At 39.6% G+C, this 14312-nt stretch overlaps 1 pseudogene; it reads left to right on the top strand.

The window, feature by feature from the left end:
* The first annotated feature begins 7070 nt into the window (after nucleotides 1-7070).
* On the top strand, nucleotides 7071-10957 carry LOC126795595 (exocyst complex component SEC10a-like; annotated as a pseudogene).
* Nucleotides 10958-14312: the final 3355 nt, after the last annotated feature.

The following is a 14312-nucleotide window of genomic DNA, read 5'->3' as shown; positions in this document are numbered from 1 at the left end:
TTCGGGTACGCAATTGATGCATTAGGCCCGAATTGGTTAATGGATTTATCAAAACTTGGTGTTTGAGTGATTACATCTTTGCTTTGCATTCTCAATTCTAGTTTGTCCGTTTGTTTGGACTTATTTTTCAGACTTTAGATTGTCTGCTTTTTGTACTTTAGATTCTAGTTCCCTAGTTTGCATAAGTACTCGTGCGCATTTACTTTCCCTTAGTTGGTTAATTAGCTTTGGTGTGGCATGTAACATCAATTGCTTAGCCCTCGTGGTCGTATGGCTAATGCCAAATGAATTCTATTCATTCTTCTAAAACAAAATTATGTGGATCAGTCTATCTTGTACATGGGAGCTTAAATATTTGATATATGTTTCAAATGGCTACTTCAAGACCTAAACTATCTATAATCTATCGGCCATTGATGATGTAAGGCCTCAAACTACACCTCACCAGCTTAAGTACATCACACTGCTGCGAGTCTATAAAATATAGTGGTTGTTACTTGTTATGTTAATGGTTGCATCTTCTTGTTACTTGTTACTTGTTAATGGTTGCATCTTGTTAATGGTTGTCACTTAAATCATTCGACCTAGAACCTCTTGTTACTTGTTATGGTTGCATCTTCAATTTAGAAAAAAAAAACAAGAATGTGCAGTTCAAAATCGATCAATAATGTTGAATGTAGATAAAGAAGAAGAAGATCCGTTGATAAAACAACCAATTATTTGTTCACCAGATTTACAATGAAGTAGATCATTGAGGAAAAAACCCAGATTGGCATGGAAACTCCAGGATGTAGAGTGAAGCAGCTAGTGCAAGAGCCGAGAAAAATTATGACGCGTGTTCATCACTACCGAATTTTATATATAAAATAGTGGCAAGTCTGTAATTAAAATCAAAATAAGGGCAAAATCGCAAGTTCACACAAACCTTAGCAATAGTGGATCACCAAATAATATATAGTATAAATGGTATGTTCGACTCACGAATTCCGGGTTATTCTTATGTTTTTTTTTTCAATATAACAAGGAAACCAGCAAAATTTATTTAAAAAGAAACTCACGATCTACACTCATTCACAACTGATCCAAATATAATGTTGGGGACAATGATGGGGAAAAGAACTAAATAAACTAACAAAGAGTATGATTTGTAAGAAGAGTGAGTCACCCGAGTTAAACAATTTGCTACAAAATTCACTTCACAATGGATATGTTCAGAGAGGAAATGAACATGAGATTTCAGTACTTATATACGCAAAATTTGGTTTTTTTTAGCTAAACAAGGTTGGAGAAGTTTGAAGTACCCAAATTCAGTTATTACAAGGCGTTTTAAAGCCCGTAATAACCCTTTAACTAATTTAAAGAGTTTAACAAGTTCTTCTCCTTATGCTTGTTGGGGTGGTATTATGAAAGTAACGATGAGGATTATGGTGGAAGGTATCATATTATTAGTGGGTAACGGTGTTTTCGTTAATATTGGGAGTTCCCTGAATTTCCTATGTTCATACCTTTATTTCGAAAAATGTCCTGATTAACTAGGTTAACGATAGTTGATTCTAGATGGAAAGTGGAAATTAAGAACTCAGTTATTGACCTTATTGATGTTGAATTTCTGTATACACATGAAATTTAATTAAGTAAATCATCTTCATTAAATGATTAAATCGACCAAGAACCCGACAAAATTGCACATGTGGCCCAAAAGTCAACAAAGTTAGTGCGGATCCGAATAAAACTCGTGTCAGCACATAAATAGATGATCGTAATCGTAGCTACGTGATTCCGACTTAAATCAGAAATTCATTATCATTGACGATTCGAAATGGTAATCGGACATTTGATTTAATCAATAAATTCTTTAACGGTTATAAATTAAATTAATTATTTTCTGTTTAATTTAGTTATGAGGATAATTAATTTTAAATAAATCAGAAAATACATATTGATTTAATTATACGATTAAAGAAATTTATTATTTTAGTATCATTAAAATATTCTACAAAATAGAAGCCTTGACACTATTAATACCCCTTTCAACATGAAGAGAAGATGACTTGAGAAGAAGAGAGAAAATGACTTGAGCAAGATTACTTTCGAGAAATCCCGAAGTCTCCCAAGTCCACGAAGAATCATCAAGCTACCAAATCGCTTGTTCTTCATCGAACTCAAATCCAAACCCAAGTCCACGAAGAATCATCAAGCTACCAAATCGCTCGTTCTTCATCAAATCCAAATCCAAACTCAAATTCTCATGATCAAGTGCATGTCACCCTTGAGCCAAGTTACATACGGAGATAGAATCAAAGGAGTTTACAAAGATTGTAACCCCACGCTTGATTATCAATAAATTGTATTTTATTTGTACACGTGTCTGCACTCTTATTTGTTTTCAGATTCTCGTTCTACAAGTTGGCACGCCCAGTGGGACCTTTTTGGCCTCTCATCTCATTCTTCGAAGAAATCTTCAAATTCGTTTGTGCGATGGCTTCCAAGAACAATCAAGCCGTTCCATCGACGAAATCTAAGTCCACAACCGCGAGGTTAAGCGGAGAGGCCGAACCGGTCAAGAAATCCAAACAAACATTCTCCAAATCAAAGAGTGAACCTTGCCCTTGTCACCCGGAGCGTGGCTAGAGCTCAACCCACAACATTTATGACACTTGCTAGTAAGCCTTGTCAACCAGTCATCCCCTTGGAGAGCTTGGGAGCAATAGAGCATGCCTCTCAGAGTGGGAAGAAGCAAGCGTCAAAAGAAAAAGGAGACAAAGGAGCAATCTCCTCTATCTGTTCATGGTGATGGCCCTATCTTGAAAGACGTTTTCTCTGATGACGAATCAAGCACGGCATCATACCATGGAAGTCCCAAAGAAGATGGCGATAACTTTCATGAATCCTCTTATGACAATGTGCAGGTTTTGGTGATGGGGACATCCACAATCGAGGAGCAACTCTCCAATCTGTTGAAGATGATTGAAAAGCTCACCCGAACGGTTGAAGAAAATGATGTGCAAATCGCTGAACTTTATAGCAAGTTGGAAGATCACGATGCTGAGAACTCCACCAAAGGGTCGCCTGGCAGGAGCAAAGTAAATGAAAAATGAGAAACTTCCAAGAACAATGGCGACTCGCTTGGTTCCTTATCACTCCAGCAATTGCAGGACATCATCACCAACTCAATTCGGGCTCAATATGGAGGTCATTCTCGTGACTCCCTCACTTACTCCAAACCTTACACTAAGAGGATCGACAACTTAAGGATGCCGCTGGGGTATCAATCACCAAAGTTCCAACAATTTGAAGGTAAAGGGAACCCAAAGAAACACGTCGCCCACTTTGTGGAGGCTTGCAGTAACGTCGGGACAAAAAGCGATCGCCTTGTCAAACAGTTTGTTCGCTCGTTGAAGGAAAATGCCTTTGAGTGGTGTACAGACTTAGAGCCGGAGTATGTTGACAGTTGGGATCAAATCGAGCGCGAGTTCCTCAATCGATTCTATAGTATAAGGCGGACGATGAGCATAATGGAGCTAACTAACACGAAGCAACGGAAGGATGAACTCGCGGTCGACTACATCGCGGTTGACAAGGTTGTGATGAAGCCTTCTAAAGAATCAATGGTCATCAATATTGCACCTGTTAAGATCTCTACGCGGGATAAGAAGGAGTTCAGTATGGTGGAATCTCCTCGAACCTACGATAGGAGTAAACGCACGTTGAAGGAGATTGAGCGAAAGACGTACCCGATCTCAGACTCTGATGTGGCGGGCATGTTAGAGGATCTGCTCGAAAACAAGATAATAGATCTTTCGGAGTGCAAGCGTCCAGAAGAAATGCATCGTGTCAACGATCCGAAGTATTGCAAATATCATCACCTCGTTAGTCACCTTATAGAGAAGTGTTTTGTTCTCAAGGATTTGATAATGAATCTTGCCAAGCAAGGGAAGATTGAGTTGGACGTTGACAACGTTGCTGAAGTCAATTGCACTATCGTAACATTCAGATCGTTCGGGCCAGTTCTATTCCCTTTTCACCCATTGAAAGCACTGTTCCACTTCACAAATGAGGCACGCGAACATAAGAAGACTAAAGAAGTTAAAGAATGTCATGCTTCCACGCCTATCCTCCAAGTTGCCTCTAATGCCAATGATAAAGGATGGATATTGATCACCCGGAGAAGAACTCGCAAAGGTATGATGCCAAATTCACCGATTGCCCAACCAAGTCATAAGAAATCACCTCCACGACGAGAGGAGAACGGACGAGGACGTTTTGAGACGAAAATCGTTCCATATTTGTGGAAACCTCTTCGCCGGAACTTGTCAATAGAACACTTGCCTACAAAACAACCGAAGGTCACTTCAATGGCCACAAGTTGTGAAGTCAGCTCTAAAGAAGACAAGAAACCTAAATCAAGGGAAATAGGTGCAAGTCAAGTGTTAAAGAAAAATGAGGAGTTGAAACAATTGGAGAGTCTACCTTTCCAACTGAGCCTCTTTAACTTGATGCAATTGCCAAAATCAAGAGATGCGCACTTGTGGAGTTGCTTATCGACGTAGGAAAACACTCTACAAGCATGAAAGAATGTGGCGCATGTGATGCATATTGTGATACCATTCACTTCACATATGATGACCTCCAATTGGGCTCTAAGCCACATATCGGCCTCTTTTTGTGACAGGGTACATGTGAGAGCGGAAGTTGAATCGTATGCTCATAGACGGAGGGTCAGCAGTAAATATCATGCCCAAGTCAACCATATCTCAACTCGACATCAACGTTGATGAGTTATCGAGTCATCTCATGATCCAAGGTTTCAACCAAGGAGGACAAAGAGTGATAGGGATGATCAGACTAGACATGGACATTAGAGAGCTAAAATCAAACACATTGTTATATGTCATCGATGCAAAGACCTCGTACAACTTGTTGTTGGGATGACCATGGGTATATGAAAATGGCATCGTTCCATCCACTTTACATCAATGCTTCAAGTTCTATCGCGGAGGTGTGAAAACCATGGTAGGAGAAACCAAACCATTCACAGAAGCTGAATCATACTTCGCGGATTCTAAATTCTACACAGATGAGGAGTCAACGAAAGAAGTCCTTCCGGTCGGAGTACCCTCTATAAGGAAAGCCGCTAAAGTCAGGGAGAATGATGCCAAATCAAAAGACATTAAGCTTCATGGTGAAGTGTCGCAAAAAGTCTCATTTGAAGCGGCAACATCGTCTGCGGAAAGAAAAACCAGTCACGTATTTCCGGTCCTTCGCTATGTTCCGAAGTCTAGACCAAATAAATCCTATTGGCTCGGCCCATCCAAAAAGGTATGGGGAGATCCTTTTTTGGTTATACAAAGATTTTCCAGAAGCCTAGGGCAGCATACGTCTAGATATGAAACCTTTCCATATGTTGCAAATTCCAATCTGAGTAAAATAAAATATCTTTGAATTAGACCGTGCTACTTTGAAATCCGATGGTGTTTTAAGGGAGCGGGAGTCTCCATTTGTGGGGACAAAGTCACGAAAGTGCCCACGAAAATTAGAAAATGATGATGTGAAATTGTTGAGGGATGAATCAACATTGCCATTAATAAAGGTGAGCAACCAAAATCCAACAAAACAGCCACTAAAGGGGTTTGTCAAACCAATTCAAGGTAAGACGGAACATGGATTGCTGCCCAAGAAAAGAACAAGTGAAGGGTTCGATCCTAACGCAAACAAGCTGTTAGAAAAGGAGGGATACGACTTTGGTTCTTCAAGCAAAAAGGACGACCAAGCTGCGGCAAAGATGGCGCATGAGCTCGATGAGCCACAAAAGAAGTTAAGAGAGCAAGGGGCAACCATTGATTCTTCTAAAGCTGGTCTCGGTTTCACTTCGAGTAAGCCAATCAAAATTTCAGGAAGAAGAAGGGAGGAGCGAGCCAATGTGCAACATATCAGTGTCGAGGTAGTTGAAGAGAAGAGTCAAGAGATTCAGTCAACCCCTATCATTTTGTCGTTCGATCGCATTCGTCTAGATTCTCGAAGAGAAACATCTGAACGTATTTAATGACCAATCAAAAGGATGTCGGTTTTTAACCGTGTGAACATGACAGCGAGTAGAGGTTCAGTCTTCAATCGCATCGGTGGTACAACCACTCGGCATTCCGTATTCAAAAGAATGTCAAGTTCAGACAAAGATAAGAAAGAGTCAAACCTCATTCCGTTAAAGCTTACATTGGAAAAGGATCCAAGCACCTAAGGAATGACAAATAAACGAGAGGAAAACGACTTGTAGTCAAACGGAAAGCAAAGAAATCCGAAGTCTTATCGCGTCACACATGAAGAGGCATTGTGTGTTGAAAGTGAATTCAACAGATCAACTCAAAGTGAAGCAACATACCATCATATTCACTGGCCAAAAAGGAGATAGCAACCTCGATAATGGCGGTGAGGTTAAGATTGGTCAAACCTCTTATCATGTCACGGTGGCAGAAACAGATGCCGTAGAGGAAGACGATCATGAAGATTTTGAAATTGAAGTAGACGAAGCTCCTCCAGAACTTAAAGACGGGGGGCAAGCCACTATGGACGAACTTAAGGAGATTAACTTGGGAACAAAAGAAGATCCAAGACCTATTTTTGTGAGTGCGTCTTCAAGTTCCGAATAAGAAAAAGAATATCTTGATTTGTTGCTCGAGTACAAAGATGTCTTTAGTTGGATGTACAAAGAAATGCCCGGCCTGGATTCAAAGGTAGCAGTTCATCGACTTGCTGTCAAAATGGAAGCTCGGCCAACTAAGCAAACACAAAGACGCTTTCGAACAGAACTTATTCCTCAAATTAAAGCAGAAGTTGATAAGTCGATTGCTGAAGGCTTCATTAGAGAGGTTCAGTATCCCAAGTGGATCGCAAACATTGTTCATGTCAAGAAGAAGAACAGACAAATCAACGTTTGTGTAGATTTTCGTGACTTAAATGAGGCATATCCAAAAGATGATTTCCCTCTGCTAATCATAGAGCTCATGGTGGATGCGACAACCGGGCATGAGGTTTTGTCATTCATGGACGGATCATCATGTTACAACCAGATAAGGATGGCCTTAGAGAATGAGGAACTCACTGCATTTCGAACTCCCAAAGGAATTTATTACTATAAGGTCATGTCATTCGAGTTAAGAAATACCGGTGCAACGTACCAACGTGCTATGCAGAAATTTTTCGGTGACATGCTGCACAAGTATGTAGAATGCTATGTTGATGATTTGGTTGTCAAAACAAAGAAAAGAAATTATCACTTGCAAGATCTACGAAGAGTGTTCGAGAGGTTACGCAAATACCAGTTAAAAATGAATCCTTTGAAGTGTACCTTCGACGTCAGTTCTGAAAAATTTCTTGAATTCATCTTGAAGCACCGAGGCATCGAGGTAGACCAATCCAAAATTAAAGCCATACAGGAAATGCCATAGCCAAAAAATTTACGCGAGTTGAAAAGTCTCCAAGGATGACTTGCCTTCATCAGACGGTTCATAGTTTCCAACCATTCAGTCGACTCATGAAGAAAGATGTTCCATTTGTATGGGATAAAGCTTGTCGCAATGCCTTTGAGAGCATAAAGAAATACCTGGCGAATCCTCCGGTGTTGGGTGCACCTATCGCCGAGAAACCTCTTACCCTTTACATCGCGGCTCAAGAGAGATCACTTGGGACCCTTCTTGCCCAAGAAAATGAAGCCAAAAAGGAGAAAGCCGTGTACTACTTAAGTCAGACCCTCACCGGACCTAAGCTAAATTATCTGCTAATAGAGAAGATGTGTATTGCACTCGTCTTCGCCATTCAAAAGTTGAGGCATTACATGCAAGCTTACACAATGCACTTGGTGGCGCGAGCCAATGCGGTTAAGTTCATATTATCTAAATCAGTTCTAACCGGGCGCATGGCTAAGTGAGCATTACTATTGAACCAATACGACATCATATATGTGCCCGCTAAAGCAGTGAAAGGACAGGCGTTGGCTGACTTCCTGGAAGACCACCCTATTCCAGCGGATTAGGAAATCTCAGATGACTTCCTGGACGAGGAAGTCTTCCTTGCAGAGGTCCTCCCTACTTGGAAAATGTTTTTCAATGGCTCAGCTAGGACAGACGGAGCAGGGGATGGTGTTATCTTTGTATCTCCACAAAAACAGATATTGCCTTATTCTTTCACTCTTGGGGAACTATGTTCTAACAATGTCGCAAAGTACCAAGCATTGATCATGGGATTTCAAACAATGTTAGAAATTGAAATCCAAAGTCTCAAAGTGTATGGAATCTCGAAGTTGGTGATTGATCAACTGCTCACTAATTACGAGGTCAAGAATGACGATTTGGTACCTTATTTTCAACTCGCCACACAACTCTTGAAGGGCTTTGATAATGTTATATTCATACATGTGCCACGGAAAGAAAATCAAATGGCAGACAAATTAGCAAACTTGGCGGAGACTTTGGCATTATCTGGAAACGAAATTTTGGACATCCCAATTTGCCAAAAGTTGGTCATGACAACAAAGCCTTTACTCCAGTGTGTCAGTTCTCATGTAGTGTCAGTTTACAATATTGATGTTGAAGATTGGAGGCATCCTTTTATCGACTATCTCGAGCACAACAAGCTTCCCGAAGATTCGAAGCAAAGGTGGAGCATCAAGTGACGAGCACCACGCTTCCTCTACTACAAAGAAACTTTATATTGGAGGTCATTTGATGGAGTACTCCTTCGATGCTTGGGAAAAGATGAAGCGGTCAAAGCCATGGAAGAGGTTCATTCTGGAGTGTGTGGAGCACATCAGTCAGGACCGAAGTTAAATTTCCAAGTAAGACAACTAGGGTATTATTGGCCCACCATGGTCAAAGATTGTATGGAGTATGTACAAAAATGCCAAGCTTGTCAGTTTCATGCCAACTTCATTCATCAGCCACCTGAGCCGTTGCATCCGACAATTGCTTCGCACCCATTCGATGTCTGGGGAATGGATGCAATCGGACTCATCACTCCGAAATCATCGGCTGTTCATATGTACATTCTGGCAGCCACGGATTCCTTCTCAAAGTGGACAGAGGCGATACCGCTCAAAGAAATAAAGAAAGGAAATGTTGTGGACTTCATTACGGGAAGCATTATACAATGCTATGGTATACCACGATGCATCATCACACACAACGCCAAGTACTTCTCGAATACCACAACAGAAATGTTGAGCAAGATATTCCACTTCAAGCTTCACTTCTCTTCGATGTACAACGCTCCGGCAAATAGTTTGGCAGAAGCATTCAATAAAACGCTTTGTAACATTCTGAAAAAAACTATCAGCAAGCAGAGGGATTGGCATGAAAAATTAGGCGAAGCTCTCTGGGGTTATAGAACGATGTATCAGACATCCACAAATGCTACACTTTATTCTCTTGTCTATGGTGTCGAAGTCGTGTTACCATTAAAGAAAACAATTCTGTCATTGAGAATCGCTTTGCAATAAGGTCTCACAAATGAGGAAAATGTCAAGTTGCGCCTTCAAGAGTTAGAAGCTTTGGACGAGAAGAGGCTTGATGCACAACAACACCTAGAATGCTACCAAGCTCGGATGTCATACGCCTTCACAAAGGTGTTCGACCACGGTCATATCAAGTTGATGATTTAGTTCTTGTTGTTCGAAGACCCATCATTATGACGCACAAGACTAGCCCCAAATTCAAATCAAAGTGGGATGGTCCTTACGGTGTCAGAGAAGTATACACCAATGGAGCTTACGAAATTGTGGTGGAAGACGGTATGAGGATCGGTCCCATTAACGGAAAATTCTTGAAAAAGTACCATGCTTGAAAACATAAAAAAAAGCAGTCAAATGGCTAGATCGATCGCAACTCTCAAATTGTTGTCAATATCCTACAAAAAAAAGGATCGCATACCCGAGCTGGAGCCGATCAGGAGCCGAGCCGACTGCTTTTATCATTAAAACGATCTCTCTCATCATCTGCTCCTCTTCTGCCAAAACCATGACCACCATGTCTCCTAATAACCACCATGCTATGCTTTTGAGCACTATGGCTTCTGCTGCGACTGCACCTCCGCCATCTCCCACTTCACCGATGTCATCACCCTCGCCCCCACCAACAACGTCCTCTACTCCAACCAATCTGCCTCCCACACCGGCCTCCTCGCCGGTCTCATCGTCCTCATCGTCAAGACCGTGCCGCGTCACCACCCCGCCAAGTCTCCTCCCGTCTTTTCAAGAAGATGAAGCAGATTCATCTGAGGGTCATAGCAACATCAGCGGGACTGACAATTTGCCAAATGGACATATGCGAGCCTCGTCAAATGCAACAAGATTTGCGCAAGCAGTGTCTGACCCTTTATTTCCTGAAGTAGATAAGATCTTATCTCTGTTCAAGGATTCTTGTAAAGAGTTGGTTGATCTCCAGACACAGATTGATGGAAAAGCTATTAAATCTTAAAAAGAATGTTTCTACACAAGATTCAAAGCAACGAAAGACACTTACTTAGCTTGAAAAATGAGGAGATGGCTTGTTTGGTAGCTTCGCCAAGTTGGATTCACGTATATCAAGTGTTGGACAGACAACTGCAAAAAATAGGAGATCAGCGGGAGACTGCTAGTCAATTGATAGAACTCATAAAGTACTTGATGGAGTTTAATAACAGCCCCGAAGATCTAATGGAGCTTTCACCTTTATTTTCCGATGATAGTCGTGTTGCAGAGGCTGCTAAAATTGCACAAAACCTGCGGGCATTTGCTGAGGAAGATATTGGAAGAACTGTACCATCAGTCTTGGGCAATGCAGCCGCTAGCAGAGGATTAAAAGTTGCAGTTGCTAATCTTCATGAATACTGCAATGAACTAGAGAACAGATTGCTAGCACGATTTGATACCGCATCAAAGAGATGGAGACCAAAACATGTTTTTCAGAGGGTGCGATCCGTGCACTGGTAGATATGGTACACTAGTGTGTACTGATTTAAAGTTATTTTAAGGAGTTGCTTGGAGCTTGGTCATATGATGACTGAAAAAATAGAGAGTAGAAATCGAGTTAGAAAGTGAGCACGCCACCATGTGTTATCTGCTGGAATCAATCATAACCAAAAGCCAATGACATTGCTGACAAACTATCATTCCTAGGCATTATGATTACATGTAATAGAGATGAGATGATTACATGTAACAGACATGTAAAAAGCTAGCATTGAAGATGAATACATGTAGTAGAGATGAGAATATTTACATGTAACATACATGTAAAAAGCTAGCATACCCGTGCTCAATATTCAAAGGTTTGTAAAAAAAAGGTTTATAAAAAGATAGCATTGCCGTGTAAAAAGTTAGCATTGAAGATGATTACATGTAATAGAGATGAGATGATTACATGTAACAGACATGTAAAAAGCTAGCATAGCCGTGCTCAATATTCAAAGGTTTGTAAAAAAGGGTTTATAGAAAGTTAGAATTGCCTTGTAAAAAGCTAGCATTGAAGATGATTACATGTAACAGAGATGAGATGATTACATGTAACAGACATGTAAAAAGCTAGCATACCCGTGCTCAATATTCAAGCTATCATGGCTAGGCATTATGCCTTTGGCGGACTGAAAGAAAAAGTTGACATATACTGTTAAAGCTATCATGCTAGGCATTATGCCTTTGGCCGACTAAAAGAAAACGCTGAGGCTATGTTAAAGGTGATGATGGAACTAGTCTTAAGGTAAATCATTGAAGGCAGTGGAGAAACAGCTGCCTATGAAGCATGAGCATGTGATATATTGTAGACTATCCAAGAGGCAATGAAACTTGTATGAAGACTTTATTGCTAGCTCGGAAACACAAGCAACTCTGGCGAGTACCAACTTCTTTGGAATGATAAGTATAATAATACAACTTTGTAAAGTTTGCAATCATCTTGACTTATTTGAAGGTCGTCCAATTGTCAGTTCCTTTGATATGAATGGTATATACATCCAACTGAGTTCTTCAATATGTTCTATGCTTTCGCCTGGACCATTTTCTATGGTAGACCTCAAGGGGTTGGGGTTTCTATTTACTCATCTAGATTTTAGCATGACATCTTGGGAGAGTGATGAAGTTAAAAGCTCTTGCTGCCCCATCAAGTTTGAACAAAGACTGTGTTAATTTGATGCATATTGAAGATATCGGTGGATTCAGACATCATAAATATTGTAAGAAGGTCCATGGGATGAATATTTTCGAAGACATTCATAAGTCATAAGGAAATATTACTACAAAATTTACGGAGCCTCGGAAGCTAGCTCCATAAATTTTTCAAATCAAAGTACATACTTCAAGCTGCACTTTCGGCACGTGACGACGACATATCTATAACACGTATACACATGAAATTTAATGAAGTAAATCATCTTCATTAAATGATTAAATCGACCAAGAACCCAACAAAATTGCACACGTGGCCCAAAAGTCAACAAAGTTAGTGCGGATCCGAATAAAACTCGTGTCAGCACATAAATGGATGATCGTAATCGAAGCTACGTGATTCTGACTTAAATCAGAAATTGAATGTCATTGTCGATTCGAAATGGTAATAGGACATTTTATTAAATCAATAAATTCCTTAACGGTTATAAATTAAATCAATTATTTTCTACTTAATTTAGTTATGAGGATAACTAATTTTAAATTAATCAGAAAATACATATTGATTTAATTATATAATTAAAGAAATTTATTATTTTAGTGTCATTAAAATATCCTACAAAGTAGAAGCCGTGACACTATAAATACCCCATTCAACATGAAGAGAAGATGACTTGAGAAGAAGAGAGAAAATCACTTGAGCAAGATCACTCTCAAGAAATCCCGAAGTCTCTCAAGTCCACGAAGAATCATCAAGCTACCAAATCGCTCGTTGTTTATTAAATCCAAATCCAAACTCAAATTCTCAAGATCAAGTGCATGTCACTCTTGAGCCAAGTTACATACGGAAATAGAATCAGAGGAGTTCATAAAGATTGTAACCCCGCGCTTGATTATCAATAAATCACATTTTATTTGTACACGTGTCTGCACTCTTATTTGTTTTCAGATTCTCGTTCTACAATTGGATTTTAGCTATTTCTTTGAGTTAAAGAGCTATTGCTGACATAGTAGTTTGGCATCAAAATGTCAATATGGAGATTATGGTCAATCAGGAAAGATTATGATGCAAAGGTTTAATGGGTGTTTAAGGAGCTAGTTCTTGCTCGGCCTTATGATGTGGAGGCTTTTGCAAAGATTATAAAAATTTGCTGGTAGACTTAGAAAACTAGGAATGACTTGGTTTTCATAGGCTCAACTCTAACCCTATTGCTACTATATATGAAGGGTCTGAATGTGTCAACAAAATAGTAATACCTTACTGTCAACGAAAGTCTTATTCCTATGCTTTCCGAATGTTAATGTTAAGAAAGGTCATGGTGGTCCCAATGATTGCGGCAAGTATCCCCTGGTTTCTTTGTTAAGATCAATTTTGATGTTTTTGTTAATGGACTATCAACACTCACTAATTTTGAGAGATGTTATATTGTTGGCAAAACTGATTATAGTAGAGTTTAGAATAGGGGTGGACACATGTCACTAAAGTTCGGTTTTAGGTGAAACCTATAACCCAACTCAAATTTTTAATTCAGTTCTATTCGGTTCGGTTTTTCATTATAGAGACTGTGACCCACAATCTAACCCAACCTGCACGAATTGTTTTTTTTCGGTTTTACACGTATGTAAAATACGTAATATTAGACATTAATTTCAAAGTATAAAGTTTAACATCAATATGAAAAATAAAATGTCCAATTGATTATTCCAATCCTAATTGATTCTAGCATCTTTACAATTCATATTTAGCTCAAGTACAAAAAACTTTGTTGCATTAAAATTAGAGAGGAACTTACAGTATAGGAAACATTAATAGAATCATTGATAAGAGAATGCATTTCTAGAGTCACGGTACAAATTAAAAAGAGGCGACGGGAGATGGAGGTCAAGGGAGGAGGGAGGGATGAGCTATGTGGACTGGTATTATGGATTGAATTGAATTTGTAGTATAACATTAAACTAAGGAGTACGAAATTAGAAAGAGAGAGAGGGGGCCGTAAGTTTTTTATTTTATTGTCTAAGAGACAGAGAGGTTGCAAAATTGATCAAGTCAATTAGGTTTACGCTTTAATTTTACTCTCTCTCTCTCTCTTTTATAAGAAAAGTAAAAATATATCAAAATGATGACGATTACGTTGACCGTTGACTTCATATTATTTCGGTCGGTTCAGTTTCATTCGATTTTATG

The sequence above is a fragment of the Argentina anserina genome, chromosome 5 (assembly GCF_933775445.1).
Source record: "Argentina anserina chromosome 5, drPotAnse1.1, whole genome shotgun sequence".
In the NCBI taxonomy this organism is placed as follows: domain Eukaryota; kingdom Viridiplantae; phylum Streptophyta; class Magnoliopsida; order Rosales; family Rosaceae; genus Argentina; species Argentina anserina.
This window is presented reverse-complemented; position numbering and strand designations above follow the sequence as displayed.